This window comes from Humulus lupulus, chromosome 1, assembly GCF_963169125.1.
Source record: "Humulus lupulus chromosome 1, drHumLupu1.1, whole genome shotgun sequence".
NCBI classification, from domain to species: domain Eukaryota; kingdom Viridiplantae; phylum Streptophyta; class Magnoliopsida; order Rosales; family Cannabaceae; genus Humulus; species Humulus lupulus.
Window position 1 is genome coordinate 89,069,084 of NC_084793.1, and position 23,302 is coordinate 89,092,385.

Sequence of the window (23,302 nt, forward strand, 5' to 3'; positions counted from 1 at the left end):
GTCAATCCAAATTTTGTGTAGATTCTATTTTTTGTGGTGGTGTTATCTCACTCTCCCCCCAAAACACCAGATTGTGTAAGTAGATCATATCATAGATTAACAAGTAAATGTAAATCATATGCACTAACTTAATCTTAGGACTAATACTTTAGAACATATAACCACAATTATAATCTACTATGACCAAATCATTGTAAATGTGATTATCCATATGTTCATGATTTAATATATGTTTATATTAAATAAATAATCATGTAAATAAACAAGTGTGCTATTTACACAATTATTTATTTAATAGAAATAATTATTAAATCCTGAACATATTGATAATCACAGTTATAATAACTTGGTCATAGTGGATTATAATTAGGGATGACAATGGGTAGGGTATGCCTATTCCACGACCCTACCCTATTGAAAAAGTTTTACCCATACCTACCCTCTTACCCTATAATTTTTTGCAGGTAAGGTATGTGTATTACCCTAACAGATATAGGGTACCCACAGGTAACCCTATCCTAATAAAATATAAAATAAAAAATATTTGAAAAAAAAATCAATACACTAACTTAGAAATCTAAATGAGATAAAGAATATATTAAGTATTAAGGATAGTGAACACTAATAACATAGAATACCTTATTTATACTTAAAAATTTAACAAGAATATAATATAATTGTTGCCACCGTTTTTCGTCAACAGTGAAAGAAGAGCACGTAAACAATAACAAATAATGGCCGATTAAAATATGACAATACAAAACACGATTTTTACGTGGTTCAGCAGTTAAATCTGCCTAGTCCACGAGTCTTTGTTATTAAACTCAAGATTATCTCTGAAAATTCTTTAGCATGAATTCTTCAGAGTTTTCTCTCAAGACTCAGAATTTTGGTCCTTTACAATGGTGCATGACCTCTCTATTTATAGAGAAGGATGCAGAATACTATCCCACATATTTTGGGTAGTTACTCTTTTTGTGTAAATAAATTAAATGGTTGTAAATGCCTGTAATCCGATATAAAAGGAAACGTCCCCTGAAGACCAGGGGGCGTATAACTAATCAAATAATATCCCATGATTTTATGGGATTTACAATAATAAATGCAGAACACGTCACTTATAGACAATACTTGTAGATATTCAAGGTCATTATCATATATCTCCAAGCCCTTACTCTACCAGGTTTCTCATCAGCTTTCGAGCTAATGACATCTCCCGAGGTCACATGGCTTTCGAGATCGTACGTGTGTCAGGCTCAGAACCCTTGATCCGAGGTCTTTCCCGAGGATAGATGCGTCTCGAAGCTACCCTTCGAGATCGTGAATATTTCGAGGCCACCACATTCGAGGTCGTCTCAATCTTGTAGGCTCGATATTTAGTCCTGGAGCATACTTCAAACTTTACGAGTCCATTCGTTGCGAATCCAGCTTTCGAGGTTGCATTTAACATGGCTCGAAATCTGGGTATAACATCTTGCCCCCTCAAAAGTATTTGTTCAAATCCTAAGAGAAGGAAACTTTTGAACTACTTTCTTCGGGAACCGTACCGTCATACACTTGAAAATGGACACGCGTCAGTTGGGTATTGCTCATTTTTGGTACTTGAGTACCTTGGAAACATGCCCACGATCATTCGTCTGCCATCTTTTCGGCCACATCATGTCATTGACCCCTGACCGTCGGATTTCATGAAGATCCTGGCCAACGGCCCAGATTAATCCTCTTTATCACCTTTCTCCCTTTATATGTTCAAGGTCTTCTTCTTCCTCTTATTTTACACGCATCAAAAACAAAGCAAAGGAAAGGACAAAACCAGAGGCCATCCTAGAGAACCTCTTTCTCGCGCATGTTCTCTCAGCCGAAAAAACAAAGAACCTCCGGTTTGTTCGAGTCCATGAGCTCATATTTGCAGCCTCTCCTTCAGTCAACGATCTCTCTGCAATCGCCATTATTGTGTAAGTGTGCAATTTTTATTTTCCCTTAACATGGCTCGATATTTAGTCCTGGAGCATACTTCAAACTTTACGAGTCCATTCGTTGCGAATCCAGCTTTCGAGGTTGCATTTAACATGGCTCGAAATCTGGGTATAACAATAATTTATTAAAGATTTTAAATGCTAATTTGATATATTATATATCTATACTTGTTTAAATTAATTAATATATATAATATAATGTATTAAAGATCCTAAATACTATACGATACATTATATAATTATATTTCGAATATGTTAGAAGCATATATTAATTGATTTTACAAGTTTAGAAGTATTTAATTTTTAGTATATAAATTATAGTTCAAAATGTACATGAATTATTTTTAGTGTATATTAGTAGTATGTGGATGGATTTTAACATGGTAACTGGACTAAAAGCTTCCTCCTAGTCCACTTCTTCTTTCTCGGTATAACCCTTTGTTACGAGTCGAGCTTTATAAGTTTCGACCTTTCTATCAGCTCCTCATTTCCTCTTGTAGATCCACTTGCACCCAATGACCCTATTAGGTGCTTCTACAAGATTCCAGATGGAATTAGAGTACATGAACTCCATTTCCTATTTCATGGCTTCGAGCCATAGTTCCTTTTCAGGATGACCATTTCCTGTTTAAAAGACAACGAGTCATCATCCCTTGTGTCACCAATGACCATGTTAGTTTCACCGTCCAGGCCATAGTGAATAGGGTTCCGAGAAACCCTCCCACTACGACGTGGCTCCATGATTGTCTGAACTAGAATAGTGGTATTGTCAAAACGACTTATGGTGGTTGAGGATGAGAAGTGGGAATGTCATCATCAACTTGCGTTGAAGATGATAGAACATTGGAATGAATCAAATATGAAAGCATTTCCTATAATTCTACTTTGCTCCGAGGTTTTAAGTTTTGGGCATATCCATTTTTTAGAGAAGTATCATTTGTTGAAGCAAACATTTTCTTGTCTAGAGGATTGTAGAAAAAACCATCCGTAGTACCTTTAGGATAGCAAACAAATATGTAAACTTCAGTTCGCGATTCTAGCTTTCCTCCCTTTTTCCTCAGAACTTGGACGGGACACCTCCAGATTTTGTAGTGATGTAAACTAGGTTTACGACCATTCCATCGGTTTAGAGGTGTTTTGGGAACTGGTTTTGACGACACAACATTTAGTATGTCGTTTGCGGTCTGTATCGCATGTCCCTAGAAATATGTGAGAAGAGTCGAGTAACTTATTATAGACCTGACCATTTCCAACAACGTACGATTTCGTTGTTTCGCAACACCATTTTGTTGTGGGTGCTTGGGGTAGTAAGTTGAGATATAATTCCATATTCAATTAAATGATCTTAGAAATGCATATCCAAATATTCTCCACCCCTATCAGATCCCAAGATCTTTAAGGTTTTACCTAATATGTTTTGAGCTATGGCAAGGAATTCCTTAAACTTTGTAAAAGTTTCTGATTTCCTATTCATTAGGTAAAGAGATGAGTATCTAGAGTAACCATAAATGAAAGTGATGAAGTACCCAAAACCACCCCTCGTTGGTACATTTAGAGGCCCACAGACATCTGGATGCACTAGCCTGAGAGGTTCTTTGGTCATGTCTCCCTTTGTTGAGAATGGATGCTTGGTCATTTCGCCCTCCAGACAAGACTCCCAGACAGGTAATTCATCAATTGTGAATTCCATCGAAGGCCTGTCCTTTGTAGGTCTTTGAATCCTATCAAAGCTAATGTGACCATGACATAAGTGCCATAAATACATCATATTATCATTATCGATATTTTTTAGTTTATCGGACCTAGGTTTTGCTACTTTAAACAATTCTTTATTTAGCACACATGGTTCGTTTGGTCTCAGAACATAAAGCCCATTTTCCATACATGCAACACATAATTCACCTCCATTGAAAGAAATAGATATATTAAAACTTGTAAAACTTACAACAAACTGTTGTTCATGTAATAAAGAAACATAAATTAAATTACGACTAAAGATTGATATAAAATAAACATTGTCTAAAAAAAAATTTAGTTCCAAAGTTTAGACGAGCTTGTTCGTTGGTGTTGACTTTGACGAACACTCCGTTCTTGACTCTCAGCTTTAGCTCGCCATCTTTCACCTCCTCCCATTGGCTAACCATCTGTAAAGAAGTGCATGCATGGTTAGTGGATGCTGAATCAACAATCCAAATAGATTTATCATCTTTCAAAACACATACGTCTAAGACCAATGAAAAGCTATCATTACCTTGGTTTCCAGCTGCTTGGAGCTTTGGATAGTCCTTCTTCCAATTCCCAGTCTCCTTGCAGTGGAAACATGCACATTTAGTTTTCTTGCCTTTCTTCTTACCATTTGCGGGATTCACAACACCTTCTGGTTTTGAAGCCTTTGCAGGTTTAGGGTTGTTGGTCTGTCCACCCTTTCTCTTCTTTCCGTTTGGAGCAGAAGCTAGGTTAGCTTTGGCTTGGGCATCCTCGATAGTAGCTGCAGTAGGAGAAGCCTTCTTCATTCCTTCTTTGCTTGTTCCAGCATTAATCGCGTCATACATCCTAATTCTGTCTAGCAATTGAGTCATCCTGTACTTCAGCTTGTTCAAGATGTAGTTTTTGGTACACGTCAAAAAAATAGGAGCAAGGCTATTCAAAATGAGCCCCACTTGTGTGTCCTTGTCTATGGTGGCTCCATGCAACTCAACCTCCGCAAAATAGTTCGTCATCTTTATGAAATCATCACGAACATGCATCGTTGGTGCCATCCTGTCATTTTCATACTTCTTGGTGGCTTCAAAACGAGCTCTCCCAGATTTGTGTCCAAACATCTCTTAAAGTTGTTCCATGATGTCATATGCATTTTTGACGTCTTCCATCTTCGTCATAAGCTTGTCCAACAAGATAGCCATCATGTATGCCCTAGCCTTCTTGTTTGTTGTCTGCCAACGCTCATACTTGTCACAGGGAGACTTGGGTGCTCCTTCAGCTAGAACTTCAGGAGATTCCTCAGTCATCACAAACATAGAGTTGTCGCCAATCAACACGATGTTGATGTTGGACTTCCATTTCATGAAATTTTCTAAAGTGAGAAGCTCTTTGGAGAGTAGAGAGATGATGGGGTTTGATACCATAGAGAACTCATTTTTATCAATAAATAAAAATCAACACATTGCTCAATAAACATCTAATCACTAGGTTTTAAGAGATAGTACACATATATCACATATGTAAGATATGGAAAAAAATACTAAAAACAAACATATCTCTATTATGGTATTTAACTAGTCCATGACACTTGTGTCTCGGTAGGTGAGAGTCACAAAATATCATTAGTTAAATAGAGTGAAAACTCTATTAATTATGGTCTAAAACCATTGTTAACAACCTTCCTATTCGATCAAAGTAAGAAAACCAATTATGTAACGACCCAAATTCACTAATATGGCTTAAGGGCCCTTATTAGTGTGTCGGGAAGGCATAATTGACTTATGAGTGAATTTATTGATTTAATGCATGATTATATGAATGTAAATGTGGTTAAATGTTATATCTGTGAGAACCACATTATTATGTGGGTAGATTTGTAGTGAGCGACTTGAGGCGATCCTAGGGAGCTTGATAGCGGGAAAAGTCACAACAGGGCTTAGTATTTGACTTTGGATAAGTCAGGGGTATTTTAGGTATTGGATAGTTATTTTAGGTAATGGAAATAAATATATGGAAATATATTGGAGGATAGAAAGCTTAGGCGGGAATATTGGGAAAAATTACTGTTTTGCCTTCGGGGACGTTTCCGGTACCCCGAGCCTCGGGATTGACTTAACTGGCCAGGATTAGATTAAACTAATAAAAAACAGAGGAATAAAACATAAACCGACCCATGCTTTCTCTCTCTCCTCTTCTCTTCTCTTTTCTCTCCCAAGAAACTATAGAAAACCTAAGGGAAACAGCTGGGAAAACTCTATGTTTGAGCTGAATTTATGAAGGCTTAGCTTAGTTCAGACTAAGGGACACTCAATCAAGATTAAGGTAAGAGTTGAGTTGTGTTTTTGGGTGTTAGAACTCTAAGTTCTTTTGGCTGAATATTAAGGTGATTATGATTTTGATGTTTAAGGGCTGAATTGAAGATAAGTGCATGGGTTTTAGCTCAGAGGTTGTCAAGGAGGTGTCTCAACAAAAGAGGTAAGCTTCAATTCGTAATTCAGAGGTTAAAATTTGAGTTTTGCATGACTGGTTTTGGTGTTTTAAGTTGCTGGGTTTCAGAGAATCAAAATGGAGTTTTAGTAGGTTTTTAGGCTGAATTTCTATTGAATTATGTTGTTAGAGTCATGATAAAAGTTTTGTGAATAAAGGGTTTTGAGTTAGGGTGATTTGGAATGGTTTTGGATGGGGTTAGGATGCTAGAAATGGTAGATTTTCTGGGCACGAAGGGGAGGGCTGCGACTTTGTTCTAGAGCGTTGTGGCCCTACAAAGCAAGAGAGCCAGGAGGCTCGGCCAGGGGAGAGCGCCGCGGTGCCATTGCGCAGGGCCGCGACGCGTGTCTGCTTGCTGGGGGCCTTGGGCTCTGTTTTAGGGGCGGGCCGCAGCCCTTAGGTACATTCTTGAACATTTTGGGGTTTTAGGCGCAGGAGTCTAGCCTAGGGTGCTCGGGATCGATTTCCCCACCGTGCTTGGTGGAATTCGATGTCCCGGAAGATAGTATTGTACCCGGAAACCTTTACTTGAATATTAATGGAATCCAATACCTTGGTTGTGACTAGGTGTTAAAGCTAGGGCTCGGGAACGGATCGTGCTCGAGGACTGTCGCTCGTAATCAGTGAACATAAAAAAACTAAAGGTAAAAAAACTGCACCCGGTTGTATAACTGTAATGGGACTAAGGGCTCCCTAATTTGTATGCTTGAAAGGATGGTATTATGCTATGTAGATAGTGAACCAACGGCCTAAGAGTGCCAAGGGTTTTACTAGCGCATAGGGCGCGACTTGGCCACTGGTAGCCGAGGACAGCTTATTATGCACTGAGCTCGATTTAAGCGGCCGGAGTCAGTGCGGTAAATAGAGGGTGCGGCCTAAGTTGTTGGCCTTGACTATTATGTGACGTAATTTTTAGTTGTGATTAGTTGCATTATTGGTTATGTATAAGTGCTGAGTGGTTAATATGGAGTATTAAGTGTTTGAACATGCTTAAAGAGTTGATTGTCTGTTATTGTTGTTTGTGTTGCATATCATGTTTTCTTGCTGGGCCTTGGCTCATGGGTGCTATGTGGTGTAGGTAAAGGCAAGGGCAAGCTTGATCAGCCCTGACTTGGAGAGCTCTACGAGCTGAATGTACATGACCAGCTGCTCAGCTGCCACGATTGGGGTTTAGGCAGGGACGTGAGAACCAGAAATGTCTATTTTGCCTTAGTAAGGCTGATGGTTGTCTGTATTTTGGAGATTCTGTAAACCAACTTTTAAACTCTGTTTCTTTTTGGGATCCCATGTACAAAACTGTTTAATTATATAAAGCGTAACTTTTGAGACCAAAACCTTTTTAACCCTAGCTCATACATGTTTAATGACACGTTTTTAAATCAATGACTTGATTAGCAAGTCCTGCACCTTTACAAGTACACAGTGTAGCGGTCTTGGCTATCCAGGGCATTGCAACTTGGAATCAGAGCGTCCTAGGTTTAAGGGTTCCTGAAGACCGGCTGGACATGTACATTCGCTGCTAGAGATAAGCTCGGTTCAGGGTTTGGTAATGTGTATATGTGTTTATATGCTTATATGCCTGGAATGAACTGCGATTGCTACCATTTGTTGGATTAATAGGGAGCATGAGATACTGAGAGAGCCTGGCTCTTGACTGTTGTGTGAGAATATTGAGGCATGTTTATTACCATCGCTGTGCATGTAAATGAATATTTGGATGATTAATTGTATATTGTGTATGGATGAATGCTTGTTTCATAGCTATTGTGTGATGAGATTGGGGCATGCTTATTAGCAGCCGGTGCATGTGGATAAATGCATATATGTTGATTGTTTGTGATTGATATGTTCCATTGGTGGATTTTGGAGAAGTTTTTACCCTGTCATCATGGTCTGACTGCCGAGTCGTTGATTGTAGATTGACTTGGATAACTATTCGTCCAAGAAAATCTACGCGACTAGCTGGCACTAGGTTAGGGACCGGGGGTGATGACCAGGGCCCGATTCCTCCGCCAGTCCCTGAGAACTGACAGCAACTCATGGCAGATATGCAGGCTCGATTATAGAGCCAAGATGAACAAATTTGCCTATTGCGACAGCAGGCTCCATCAGGAAGCGCTGCCCCTATTGTACCACCTGCAGTGGTACCAGCTGTACAGTCTGGGGAGGTTGGGAACAGGTGGGAGCCGTTGTACAAGCGGTTCAGGAAGCAGCAACCTCCAATCTTTGTAGGGGGACATGATCAACTGAAGGCTGACAAGTGGCTGACTATGATTACGACTATTCTGGATTTTGTGAGAGTAGGGATGAGTCCTAGCAGTCACCGTAGGGATGAGACTAATTGAATTTGATCTATAATTATCTATCTTACGAAATTTAACCATGTTAAATGCTTAATGAACACCATTCGTAGGGGGGTGAATCAAAACGTAGCGATGCCCCATTAAGACACCAACCTTGTTAAATCTACGGTGGAGATTGAATAATAATCTTAAACTAAGCCCCCATTATTTAAAAAAAAAAGTTTAGTATTTTTATTTTGAAAATTACTAACTTAGGTTTTCCAAATTATAAAAAGAATTATAAACCATAGTTTTTAATTTTCCCATTAATTCTAGAAAATACCCATTGAAAACCTATTCAATAATTCAAAATTAATGTGTTGCTAATCAATTATTAGGTTCAACTAATACAATAAACCTAAGACAATTAAATCCAACTCAGGCAAATTGACCTTAACAGTTGGGATTGCATGGGGGAGGGTTGGGTCCAATATGTCGTTCCTGTTAGGATTAAGGTCCTAAAAGCATGTAAAGACATTTTATTGATTTAAATAAAAAGATAATTTTATTATATTTGAATGTTATAATTAATGTTTGAATTAATTATATAATAATATTAAGAAAATTACTTATTCATTCATGAGAATATGATCTTGTATTAGTACGAGAGAATTAAGATCATACGAGAGAATTAATGAATTGTTACTAGTGCGATTTACTAAGCATACGGGATGCGAGTGATCTAGATTTGGATTACTGATGTAGATAGACATCTTAGTAAAGGTGTTGTATATAATAGAGATTATATATGACATGACCGATGAGAATTAATTATCTTTATGAACTTTCCATTTGACATAAAAATATAATTCTTATCATAATAGATGATCATTTATAGATCCGTCTAAATCTTGAGTATTCATGAACTATTATTTGTGTTTATTGGATCTTTTGATTCACTCGTTAAGGTTTCTTAGTATAATGAGGCTAATGACTTTTTTTTTTTTTGGAGATTTCATATCATGAATGGTTGGGAACATAATTTACATTAATGGAATCCATACTTTCCTAACGGATCGAATATTGGTTCCCTGAAGGGTTAGTTTTGGAACTGAATAGTTATTGACCTCAAATCTATAATATGATTATAGATTAATTATTCACTAGTGAATTAATGGTACTTAAGGATCAAGAGGTAATTAGAAGGTAAAACGGTAATCTTGACCAACTCTAATTAAGGAACCAATAAATAGAGGACAGAACTACATTTATTGATTATATCAATGGGCTACAAGAGAAAACTCTGTAATTATAATTCTATAAATACTTACTATGCAATTCCATATTTATAGAGGAGTAATCATAGAATTAATAAATAAAATTATTAGATTAAAGAGTTTAATTAATAATCTGGTTTATTGGATCTTCGTATTATAGGTCCATGGTCCCCAAATCACCCATGTCCTACACTGTTAGGGGTAAGGATGCAAAAGAAAGATTTGTAGAGAGAATAACTTAATTTCAAAAGAGTTAATTTTCTAGGGAAATGAAATAATTATGTGATAATTATGGGCAATTAATTAGTTATGAATGAATTAATTATTTAATTATATAGTTTTTATTTTGAAAAACTATAGGTTAAAATAAATATTAATCATGTTTGGATTAATATAAAGAGAGATTAATAATTATCTTATTTAGAATAAGATATTTATTTATTAATTTAAAACTGATATTTTAGGATAAAGTTAATTTTGAATTAACTGATATTTATTTTGGAATAAATATATTGTCTTAAATATTGATTAAATAAACAAATGAGAAAATTATGGATAACCCTAATGGTGTGGTCGACACACTCATTGTACAGTGAGTGTGGTGTTACACACATGGATTTCCTATCCCTGAGATTTGAATTTTGAATTTCAAATAATTTTTTTATTTAATTATTCTTTTTAAATATGGATTAAATTAAATAATTAAATAGGTTATAATTGATCAGTTTTATTTTAAATAAAATAAATATTAATTAAATTAATTAGTTATCTTTATAAACTTGAAAAGAAGCGTAACTTTTCAAGAATAACAAGAAGTGGTTTTCATTGATTGTCTGACTCTCTCTCTGAAAAGAAAGCGATAGTTTTTCTAAACCTAATAAACTATCCAATACATCTTCTCTCAATCAAACCTCTCTAGATCTCATGTGTTGAGTACATCTAGAGAGTCCTAAATCAACATTTCGAATCCTACGTGCCCACACATGTCCTTTTGTGTTTGCGGATTGGTCTGGAAGATCAAGATGTGAGCTTTCAAAATTTGGATTGGAAGATCGTTGATTTATACAAAAAGATTCGTGGCTACTTCATGGACTTCAAAAGGTAATCTCTAATCTATTTTTATGTGATTTAATATATCTTTATATGTATGATCCTGACTAGTATTAAGATATTTTTTAAAACCCGCGTTCCACTGCATATCTCTGATTTACACTTTTAATACCCACAGTTCTCACTACTAAGACCCCCTAACATCCATGCAAGGTCCAAAAGGCAGGATTTTAAACATTTTTCATATTAATTATTATTAATTGATTAGGGCCATTATAATCATGCAAAGCAAATGGGCCTTCACAAGTGGAATCACCCACAAGAGAGTAATTTAAACTTCACATTTACTAATGAGCCCAAATAAAACCTATCAGAATATTAATGTTTTATTTTGAAAAAAATGCCATATATTACCAAAACATATGGGCCATCACTATATGTGTTGTCCGTGTTTTGGTCATCTGGCACGTGGAAATTATGAGTAATTAGCGACATGCCATGAAGTCCTCGGGGTGCTAGTTTCTCGATGTAGTCCAGTTCGGTCGAGTAGGAGATGTCTCCAGGTGAGGCCACGCCCCGAGGTCTACTCTTAGATGAGGTTGCCTCCAAGTGAGACCATGTTCCGAGCTAGTTTCTGAAGCATGGATACCTCCAGGTAAGGCCATGCCCCGAGATCTCCCCCTCGGGTAGAGGATGTCTCCAGGTAAGGTCACGCCCCGAAGGACCCCTCTCACGGCCATTCTCCAAGTCTGGGACTCCGGTCCTCGGGCCCAAAAATTAATACAAGGTGTTAATCACTGCAAGTGTGGGCCTTGAGAGGACCGTCTAACAGCTTTTGGTGATCCTTGATTAGTGGTGTCGAGTTCGTACACTTGAGAATTGGCATTTCCCACAACGCCACCTGACATGGGCGAACGTGCGCCGTACCCTAACAATCACATATATGTTCCCCATAAAATTGGTGTGTGACTTTCTACAATGGGCCCCATAGGATTCGCGTGGGCCATAGTCTTTATTTTAGCACAACACTTTATGTATTAACTAAATATTAATACCCTGATACTAATGGGAAATGATTAATATTAATGACCCCAACCCCTATAAATAGGGCTCAGGTATCTCCTTGTAAGGGGTTTGGCGTTTTAGAGGGAGAAACTCTGTACTCAGTGTAATATATACGCTGCCTAAAAATCACCATTGAAGCTTGCTACTACAAGCTTCAAGCTCACCAAATAATAGAGACTCATGGACTAGAGCTCTTTTATAGCCTAAACCACGTAAAACCTTGTGTTCTATCCTTGTTCTTTCTTTAATCTCTAAGATTAAGTTGACAACGAAAAAAGACAGTCAACAATATGCATCTAAGCCCAATGACGAAAATATCATTTATAATGATGCATGATATGCTAATAATTGGATGGGCCTAATATGTTACTATATGAGCATCTATTATTAATTTATGCAAATATACCACAATAATAAACAATTTTGCAAAAGTATCATAATTAATTAACATAGAATTCATCAAACAAAATTCAATATAATTAATTTAACAATTTGAAAAATATTGTATTAATTAAAATAGAATTTATCAAACAAAATTCAATTTTAAATAATTAATTTAAACTAGGTTGTTAATAATGACAATATATTTAAAAAAAAATTAACCAATTTTAAAATATCAAAAATATCTTTCAACAAAAATATCTTCAAATATCAGAATTATCAAATAACCAATTCTAAATATTTAAACAATAAAAATGTATTCAATAATCAGATAACCAATTTTAATATTTCTATGATAACAAAATAAAAAAATATCTTGAATTATCAAGTAACCAATTCAAAATATTTTTAATAGTTAAAATATCTAGAATAATTTGATAATCAATTTTTAAATATTTCCAATTTAACTACACAAAATATCCAATTTTAAAAAAAAATCAACCAATTTTTCTTCTTCAAGTGAATAGTGCCGTTGTACAGACATCGTACAGATCCGTATGCCCCCGGGTTCGGCGGCTTTCTGCGCACACGCAAGGCACGCACACTGCCCAGTCAGTCCAAAAGAATTTCAAATATATATATGCAGTTTTCAAACTTTAAACTAGCCAAAATATAGCAAAAACATTGCTAAGTATACATAAAAAAAACACAAAAATGCATCAAATAACTTGCAACATAAAATGTACACCCTAACATATCAATCAATTTCATACATATTCAATCATGAAAATAAACTAGCAACCTATGACTCTGGGGCCAGTTGTAGGATATACATATTGCAGGATCTTGTTTATTTTCATGTAATTCACATATTATAAAACAAACATGCAAATTCCAGAACAAGCTCCTATGAAATAGACATAAACAAAGAGTAAAGTTATTAGAAACTTAAATTGCACAACATAAATGGAACATCTCCTTCCATCAAGTTCTCTAACCCTCGAATCTTGGTAGTAGCAGAGTATAATCAAGAACCTAAACTGGATCAGTAACACAATCTTCCTCAACAAGCCTTTGATTCCCTTAGAGCTAGTGTGGCCTTGTTCTCAACACATGAGATAGAAATCTAGAGAAGAGAAGACAAGAGGGTGGCGAGAAGAGTGTAATTCTAGGATTTTTTATGACTGAACACTTGCCAAAACTTGTCTTCTATCATGTGTCATTTGAAGACCCTAGCTATAACACTCTATTTATAGACACATCCATAGGCTTATTTTCATAATTAAATTAATCGAAAAATAAAATATAAATAAAGTCTTGTAATGGCTAGCCCACACCATATGGGTTGGGCTCATGATATGTGTCTTAAATTTAAGGCCCAATGCACTCAAATTCAAGACCCTTTTATTTATACATTTTATAATTAATTACTTAAATAATTAAATCCTTGTTGAAATTAACTATTTATAATTTGAGACTTGATTTAATATTATTTATTAATATTGTCACAAATTTTCCATTATTAATAAATATTCCAAATATTTTACAATAACTTTCTTCTTTTTTCTAATTCATAATTCATGTAAATATTACAAAATTGACCTAGTCAATTCGATATTCTAAATTGATAATTAAATCAATTAATTGAGACATTCTAGATGATTTATTCAAAGGTGATGCGGGGATCATGGATCTATGAAATCAAGCTCCAATAAGTTACCATGAATTTATTTACGAATAATTTCACTACCTTATTAACTCCTTGTGACTCCACTATAGACTCGAAATTGTACTCTTAAATTCGTAGAATGCTTTACACCAAATTTAAATACGTTATCCATTGTTACAACTGTTACCTTCATTTAACCCTCTATAGATGATCTACTAATGAGACAGATGCTAATTACTATTTTACACCTCATTTTGTATTTTATCCTTAAATACCAATAAGTTCATTGTAAATGATATTTTCGTAAACTTAATTACAGAAATGAGATCTATATCATTTAACACATGAACTAAGCTATAAGGAAATCATCATTTCACATCTAAAATATAAGCTATAGATTTCATATCTATGATAAATACTCCCACTCAATTATACTACCAAGTCCCCAATATGTAAGTATGGGCTAGTCTGCAGGGTAAGCTGGTAACGAACAAATCTAATGACTTGAATAATATAATCAGTAGAATATTAATCACTTAGAATTTGGATTGAATTGACCTATGTTCAAATTTATAATATGACTAGATTAGATAATAACGATACTTTACTTATCTATCTATAATCAATATCGGTCAAGTCTGATGTAACAAAATACATCCGATCTTATCTACTTGGTTAATGTTGTGGATCGGACATCCCAAATGATTGTGTAAGTAAATCAGATCGTAGATTAACAAGTCAGTGTAAATCATATGCACTAACTTAATTTTAGGACTAATGCTTTAGAATACATAACCACAATTATAATCCACTATGACCAAGCCACTATAGCTGTGATTATCCATATGTTCAAGATTTAATAAATATTTATATTAAATAAATAATCATTCAATAAACAAGTGAGAAATGTGATTGATTTGGCAAAATTGATGTTTATTATTTATTGATAATGAAATGAGGTTACATAAAAAAATTGTTTTACACAGGGCATAAAACCCAACAAAAGAGGAATAAGAATAAATGGAAGAAGATGAAGAGGAGGAGGAAGAAGAAGAAGAAGAAGAAGAAGAAGAAGAAGAAGAAGAAGAAGAAGAAGAAGAAGAAGAAGAAGAAGAAGAGCGAGAGCAAGAGACAGATGAAAATGAGGAAGATGTAGATGATGATGAAGTTCACAATGAATAAGGAGTTGAGGGAATAGATAGTGATGCTTAAGTGACAAGTTTTCAATTAATGGATTCCAATATATAATATTTTGTCATCAATTTAGTACATAAAATTTATTTTCCTTCTATTATTTTATCGTATGATTATATATATGGAACATCTTAAGTAGGGGTATGGATTTTGCCCCTACTTGTAAGGCATCTCTGTTTTCAGTATTTCAAGAAATTATAATCCAATTTTTTTATATGACAGTGTACATTGTGGTTATAGAAGACATCCAACCAATTTTTAGAAAATTCTAAATAATTTATTGTGCCAAAATCAGGGTTCAAACAATCTATTTTACACACACACACATATATATATAACACAAATGCAACTAGCTGTTGGAACCCTGTTTTCGGCACTGGAAATTATTTATAACTTTCCAAAGATTGGTGGGATGCCTGCTATAAGTATAATGCACACTGTCATTTAAAAAATTGGGTTATAATTTCTCCACATGCCGAAAACAGAGATGTGCGTACTTAAGAAAATCCCATTATATATTTCATTTTTTACGAAATTCTTAGATATGGCTAATGTTATGTACTCTCATGAAGGTGGCGGGAATACTGGGAAAAAGGGTTTTGGCGTCATTTTGTACTAACGCCAAAACTAAATGGTGTCAGTATAGCTATAGACACTAACACCTTTTTTGGCATCACTAATGAGGCCAATAGTATATATTTTTTTTAAAATAAATTGAAAAAATATATTCAAATATGAGAAACCCAGAAAATAACCAAATCGATCCATTTATAGAACCATTTACATAACCAAATCAAGGCAAAAAAAAACTCAGAAAATAAACATAGATTTTACAAACTCCAAGAACAATAACAAATCAATACAAACAATTATACATTTACCAAATATTGACAATAAACTTAAAATTTACAAAGATAATAACAAACAAGCCAAATCTTTGAAGAAAAAAAAAGAAAGAAATTAGTAAGAATCAGTCCTCCTCATTGTACCCACAAGCTTCCACTGTCTGACCTTCCCTGTTACATCCACGAGCCGCCTAAACTAGAGAAAATAATTACTACAAGAAAATAAAATAGATCCTGTGCCTTACCAAACCTGACCCTAAGGTCTCACAAAATTAGAAGAAGAAAAAAAATAAAGAGAAAACTTGAGATGAGATACATTTGGTTGCTTCATGTCCCTCGAATCTCCCCTTGCACACTGCCCAGAGCCCATACTCATGCAAATGATAAAGAGTGGGAGAGAGAGAGAGTTCGAGATTGTGGGTGAGAAAGAGAGAGAGTTAGAGATTAAGGGTGGCAATTATTATGTTAGATAGTGAGAATGGGCTGTTTAGGGATTTTTTTATTAATAAAATAATAAAAATAAATTGGCTCATTGGCGTCAGTGAGCTATTGAGGCCAATGGGATTTGTTTAATGCTTCAATGATCTATTGATGCATTTGTGGAACTCATTTATACAATTTCAGTCAATAGCTTTGATTGATGCCCTAGGGTGACACTAAAAGGCATAGTAGTGTGGAAGATTTGATCCTCCTAGTAGTGTGAGATTATTTTCAATACTCATCATTCTCTTATGTTGATTGTTCTAAAGAGTTGAAGAATGACTTGAAGGTGAACTTGGACAAATATGGAACAACTCGTCCTTCATATGGAACTTTGGTTCCACAATGGTAAAAGGTGCTCGAGTATTTTGATTGCTCATATATGGGGTATTTAAAATATATATCATTATTATTATTTTGTATAATTTTGTTTAATTCAAACATTATTAACACACATTTTGTAGAGGTCCTTGGCTATAAACTCTAGCAAATTCAAGAAGCAAAGAACAATGGGAGCCTAGACAGTGTTCCTAATCTTTTGTAGTTTGGCGACATAAAATGAATTCCTTATTTACTTTTACTTATTTATGTTTGATTAAAAATTTAACATTAATTTTATATAATTTTTTGTTTTGTAGCAAGATCTTGAGACTGGGCACATACTGAGGATTGTGAACACTTGGCGTAATATTCATTATGCGTCAAGTAAATAACGGATTCATGAAGATGTGGAGGACTATTATGCAAGTGAAATTGTTTTCTCCTTTTCGTTTTTTTCACTTTGTTTAATTTTGTAACGTCCCAAAATTACCTAATAAGGCTTAGGACCTTGATTAGGGGGCCAGGATGGAAATAGATGAAGTTATATGTTTATTTGTTATATTTAATTGTAATTATGTTGATTATATGATTATATAGCTAGTTGTGCATGTTTAGGGATATTAAATATGCATGTGAGCCTGCTTCTTATGAGAAGGGAAATCTTGATAATTTGGCCCGTTGCGGGCATAATTGTATATTTATGTGCATATATGTGATATATGAGTGAGACCACATAACTATGTGGGTTTATTTGAGTTATTCGGCACGAGGCGATCCTAGGGAGCAAATTAGCGGGAAAGTCACAATGGGACCCAATACCCGACACAGGGTGAGTCGAGGGGTATTTTGGGTATTATGCATTTAATTGGGTTATCGGGTAATGGAAATGAATAATTGGAGATATATTTGGAGTTAGGGAGTTTAGGAGGAAATACTGGGGAGTTTGACCATTTTGCCCTCGGGGACATTTTTGGTACCCCGAGCCTCAAGATTAGCTTAAGTCACTTAAGCCTTAGGAAACACAAGACAAAACACAAAAATACTTAAACACTAACCGAACCTTTCTATCTCTTCCTCTCATCTTCTCTATGCTTCACTAAGCTAACCTTTGAAGAACCAAGGGGATTTTTGGCTAAAAACTAAAGAATTGAAGGCTTGGAGTTGGGATTTTGATAGGATGTGGCTAGAGGGTCTTCATTCATAGCTAAGGTAATCACTCAAACTTTCTATTGTAGATGAAATTCTGTGTTTGCTTGGCTGCTTTAGAGAGTGTTCTTGAACTTTTAGCTTAAGAATTGAATTGGTGTTTTGATGAGTTTTAAGACTAGATTTTTGTAGGGTTTTGTTGTTGGGAAGATGTTAGAATTATTGTGGAGGTTGAATTATGGTTTTGGGGTGAAATTGGGTTAGTTTGGATTGAATTTGGCTGTTGGAAAGTGTGAAAAACCTGAATTCATGGGGCCAAGTCCGGCTTTGTTCTTGAGGGGCCGTGACTCATCTTGAACCCAGGCCTTGAGAGGTCTCTGTTTGGGAGGTGCGTCGTGACCCCCAAGGGCAAGTCGCGACCCAGGCTCTTGGATAGGAGGGAACATGCCATGACCCTCAAGGTCAGGTCGCGGCCTGCCTAGGAATTTTTGGCCTTGTGGTGTTTTTAAAAATGGGAACTTTTTCCTTAGGGCTCGGGTTTGTTGCCACTACTCGGTTTAGTGGAACTCGAGGCCCTGGAGGCTTTGACTCGGTCTGGAAGCCTTTATTTGCTCGTTATTGTTGGAATCCTATATTATGGTTGTGACTAGGTTATTACTAAGGGCTCGGAACCGGGATTGTGCTCGAGGGTCGTTCTTATTTTATGTTATACTCGAACTTGAGGTAAGAGAACTGCACCCAATATGTGTTATATGTAACTAGGGCTTGACCCAACTGTTATTAATTATCATGACTAGGGCTTGGGCCCCAAGGACACTTATGTTTAAGCTATTTTTTCACATGTTGGTTGATACTTGCTTAAGTGTTTCATGTTTGTTTTATGAACTTCGTGGTTAGGGCATGAGGCCCCGTTAAATAAGTATGGTTAGTATTGTGAGAATGGTTATTTGGTGGTGTTATGTGATTGACATGCATGCGTGCGTATTTTTTCAAGATATGCCTATCCATATCTGTTTCTGTATTGAAGTCTGTATACCTGGATCAGGGCTTGGTTTATTAGTAAAGGATGGCAAAAGCGTGCTGCGCGCTGGTCGAAAGGCTTAGGCCTAAAATAGCAACGTACTATTACATTGGCCGACTCTATAGTCGTTGGAAAACCAAAGGTGTGGGCTAGCTCTATGGCTAGTTACTCAGAGCTAAGGGCGAGGGCCCTAGGTGACTCTATGGTCACATAGCTAGAGCATAAGCCACGGGGTTGACTCTATGGTCAACTATTCAGGGCAGTGGCCCCAAATTGGTCCAATGACCATTTTTTTGTAACTGATTCACTATATGTGCAGGTATTACTACTGAACATGCTAGACAGTAACTGGGAATCTGTATTTTCTGTTTATGCACATATAGAGTTTTCTTGCTGAGCCTTGGCTCACGAGTGCTTTGTGGTGCAAGTAAGGGGAAGGAAAAGCTCGACCAACCATGAGTTGGAGAGCTTCGGTGGCGGCGTGTACATATGCGGCTGCTCGACCACCACGGGCGGGGATATCTCAGAGGAACTAGGGTTGAAGCCCTATTTTTGCCGCTTAGGTCGGCTGAATGTAACTTTTAATGTATATACACATTTTTAAAAGTTTAGTTGTAATATTTTGGGATCCCATGAATGTATGAATCTTTTCAAATAAAAGTGAACAGTTTTTTTGACCAAAATTTTTAACCTTAACCCTTGATATTAACCATAGTTACACGTTTTAAGGCAAATGACTTGATTAGCAAGTTTGACACAATTTAAAGTACACAATGTAACGGTCCTGGATTAGGAGGACGTTACAAATTTTGACATATTTTTTGTTACAACATCATATGTTCGAGGTGCGTAACACCTAATTAGAAGCTTCATCATTAATTGGTAATCAGGCCACGTTGAAAGAAGACAATGAATCCATTCCTACAGTGTTCAGGATTTGCCACAAACTCATAGTGGGAGTTAGTTGCCACTTTAGCATGAAGGCGAAGGTGGGATCATCTGTCCTTCCTCCATGTCTCACTATTGTTGAGGATATGCATCAAATGAAACAAATCATGATATAGTATTGTTGTGCCCTAATTTTAGCACGAGTTCACTCACTCAGCTCAGGTACAGCTGGCAGGTAAATACATGGAAAGATAACCAAGTAGAATATCTGATTATTAACCATGTGAGCAACTCGAGATTCATAATGGCCAGATCTAATGTTAGGCGTCCTGGACTTATTACGAGCTGGGGTCAGATAAATATCAAGCACGAGCTCGGAGTCAGGTAAGCCTTCAAGCTTGAGCTCATATGAGATATTCAGCTCATGACGACCTAGATATAATGCATACTCAAGGATCCCAAGAGACTCGGGGATTCTCTATACGCTCATTAATGACCATGCTGCATCGTAATTGTGACATTCATTATCTGATATAGCAGGAACGTGTTTATTATGTTATCAAATCATATCCCAATGTAAATGGGAATAACATGTATTAATTATACACCGTATGTGTAGTTACATGGTTTGTTTACACGCTTACCCAAACCTGTCCATGGAGTTCCCCTATAAATATTAGGAATATTAGACAGGAAAGGGGACCATTATTCTGTATTACCAAAACTCTGCCAAAATAAAGAGAGAAACAATAATAATATTTACTCGTGGACTAGGTGGATTTTAACCACTGAACCACGTAAAAGTTCTGTGCCTATGAGTGAGTTCTTGGCATTTCATTACGGTTTATTATTAAGCACTAATCTACCCATTTTTTTGCTTAATATCTCGTTGGCGAAAAATCGTGTCAACAGTTTGGTACTTTCATTGAGAGTAAATTAGTGCTACACAAGTTCCAGTCCATTTTCATCATTGTGGTCACTCCCTCAATGTAACGACCCCAAATTCGCTATTTAGGCTTAAGGGCCTGGAGTAGTGTGCCTGGAGGGCATAATGGGATTCTGTGTGTGACTTTTATGAGTTTAATGCATGATTATGATTTAATGCACGTTATATGACTATTTGATTCATTGTGATGCATGACTATGTGAATTAGTATGCATGTAGACCTGATTGTCTTAAAAGAGTATAATTGTAATCTTGCTATTTTGGGCATGTTTTGTGTTGATATCGGTGATCCATGACTCGAGACGATCCTAAAGTGAGCGGGTTAGCAGAAAAGTCAAAGCGGGAATCTATACCCGGCTTGGGTTAAGCCTAGGGAGTTTTAAATGAGAATTTGGGAATATATTGAGGTTAATCTTGATGATGAGGAATGTATATTTGATGATTAATCAAGTATTGGGTAGCGAGCGGGAATTATTAGGAACACTTGAGGAATTAGTGGGAATTTGGGCAATATGACTAAAATGCCCCTTTATGGGCATAAAGGTTTAGAATTAGTAAGGGAGGGCATTTTGGTCTTTAGGCTTGTAAGAGATAAATTAAAGAAGGGCTTTATACTTAGTGGATTTAGTAGAGAAAAAGTTATAGGCTGAAAAGAAAGAAAGAAAGAAAGAAGAGAAAAGAAAAGAGAGGAAAAGCTGAAGGGTTTTGTCCAAGAACGGTTTGTGGCTCTCCCAACCTTTTTCCTTCATTTTTTCTTGGATTCAAGCTCAGTGGAGAGCTAGGGTAGGCTGAGCATCAAGGATCCTAAGCTAGGCTTGAGGATTGGCAAGGGGTTAGCAAGATCACATCAGAAATTGAGGTAAGTTCTTGGGGATTTTCTATTTTAGGGCTTGACTGGTTTGAACTGTGTTTTTGAGCTAAATGGATGGGGTTTTTGGGGAAAACAGGTCAAGGTTGCGAAGGTGCAAGCCAAGGAAGTCTAGGGTTCAATTCAAGGTCGAAATTCCACCCACAGTATGATTTCTAAGACTTTATCCTTGATTGTTTGAGTGAATTTCTGGTTTTTGGGTTCATTGTGTTAGATTTTGAGTTTTGGGTTGCTTGAGCTTGGGATTGAGTTCATGGGATACTTGGGATGAGTGTGAGGTGTGGTTATGTGTGTTTTTGGGTTTGGAAAAGGTTTGGGCAAGTTTGGAGTTGAAATGGTAGGAGAAAATCGCAAGATGCGATTTTTGGGTAGTGCTGGTCTGCAACTAGCGCTACAGCGCTAGTCCCTGTTCTGGTGGGGTGGTTTTGCTTGTAGCGCTACAGCGCCCTCTTTAGAGCGCTGTAGCGCTGCACTGTTCACAGAAGGGATTTTTGGGCTTTTATGAATGGATTTTTTACCTAGGGTTCGGGGCTCGATTCCGCCACTTTGTTTTGGGGATCTAGGACTTCCCGGGGGCTCGGGATTAGTCCCGAGGCTAGGTTTGTGACTTGAGGTTGGTGATGACTTTGGCTTGTGAATTTTGCTTAGGTAAGCGCTAGGGCTCGGGTAGGATCGTGCTCAAGGAGTCAGGTGATCAAGGCTACCGAATCTAAAGGTAAGAAAACCGGAACACCCGAGAATAGGGCATGGGCCCACTGTGTGATTGCAGGGCACGACCCTAGATTGTATTGTGTGCAAATGTATAATCTTAGATGAACTATTGTATGTTTGAATGGTTATTTCTGAATGTATTATATGTTTGATTATAATGGAATGAACGGCTAAGGCCGAGAGCGGCGTAGGCCGGGTACGGCAGTGGGGCCGGAAGTAACGCTCAGCACATGGGATGCTATAGCCAGGGTGGGACCCAAGGGATACATGAGTTATCCTACGGTGAGGACCGAGACCCCAAGCTTTGGTAAGGCCTCTGGGGCGGCATGGCTGTGCTTGTTTAATCTGATGGTTTTCCCATTTATCTGTGAATTATGCCAGCTATATTATTTGCATATGTTATGTACTATTTGGGTTTTCTTGCTGGGCTTCGGCTCACGGGTGCTCCGTGTGGCAGGTAAAAGCAAGAAGTCAGTCAACCGGCCATGAGTATGGAGAGCGTGGGGGCGGCGCGTACATGTTCGGCCTGCCCGACTGCTTTGGTTGGGGGCATTTTGTAAATGGCTGTATTAATCCATTCTTTTGATAGTTAACCTGGTGTAAATCTATTTTTGAGTTGTAAATATTTTGTAAACCTTATTTTGGGATCCCAGATGTTTTATACTTACGTTTTCAATGAAGTTAAACATTTTAAAAGAGTACAGCCTTAAATTCTGATTTATCCACACTTTTGGTTTTAGAAACCACTTAGAGTCAGTCAAAAGCATGATTTCTATTTTAAACTCACTTAGTAACGGCTCTAAGGTAGTAGGGCGTTACAACTTGATGCCGTCGCCTGCATCTAGGACACATCGGAAGGCTTCTCCAGCTGTCATTTCCGCCCTGGCGGCCACCCACAGAACCGCGAACCCTCCTGTCAGAACCATAAGGAGCAAATGAGTCTGGTACTCTCCTCTTCTGCTCATTGGGGCCGCTGCCCCGACTAGGCCCAGAA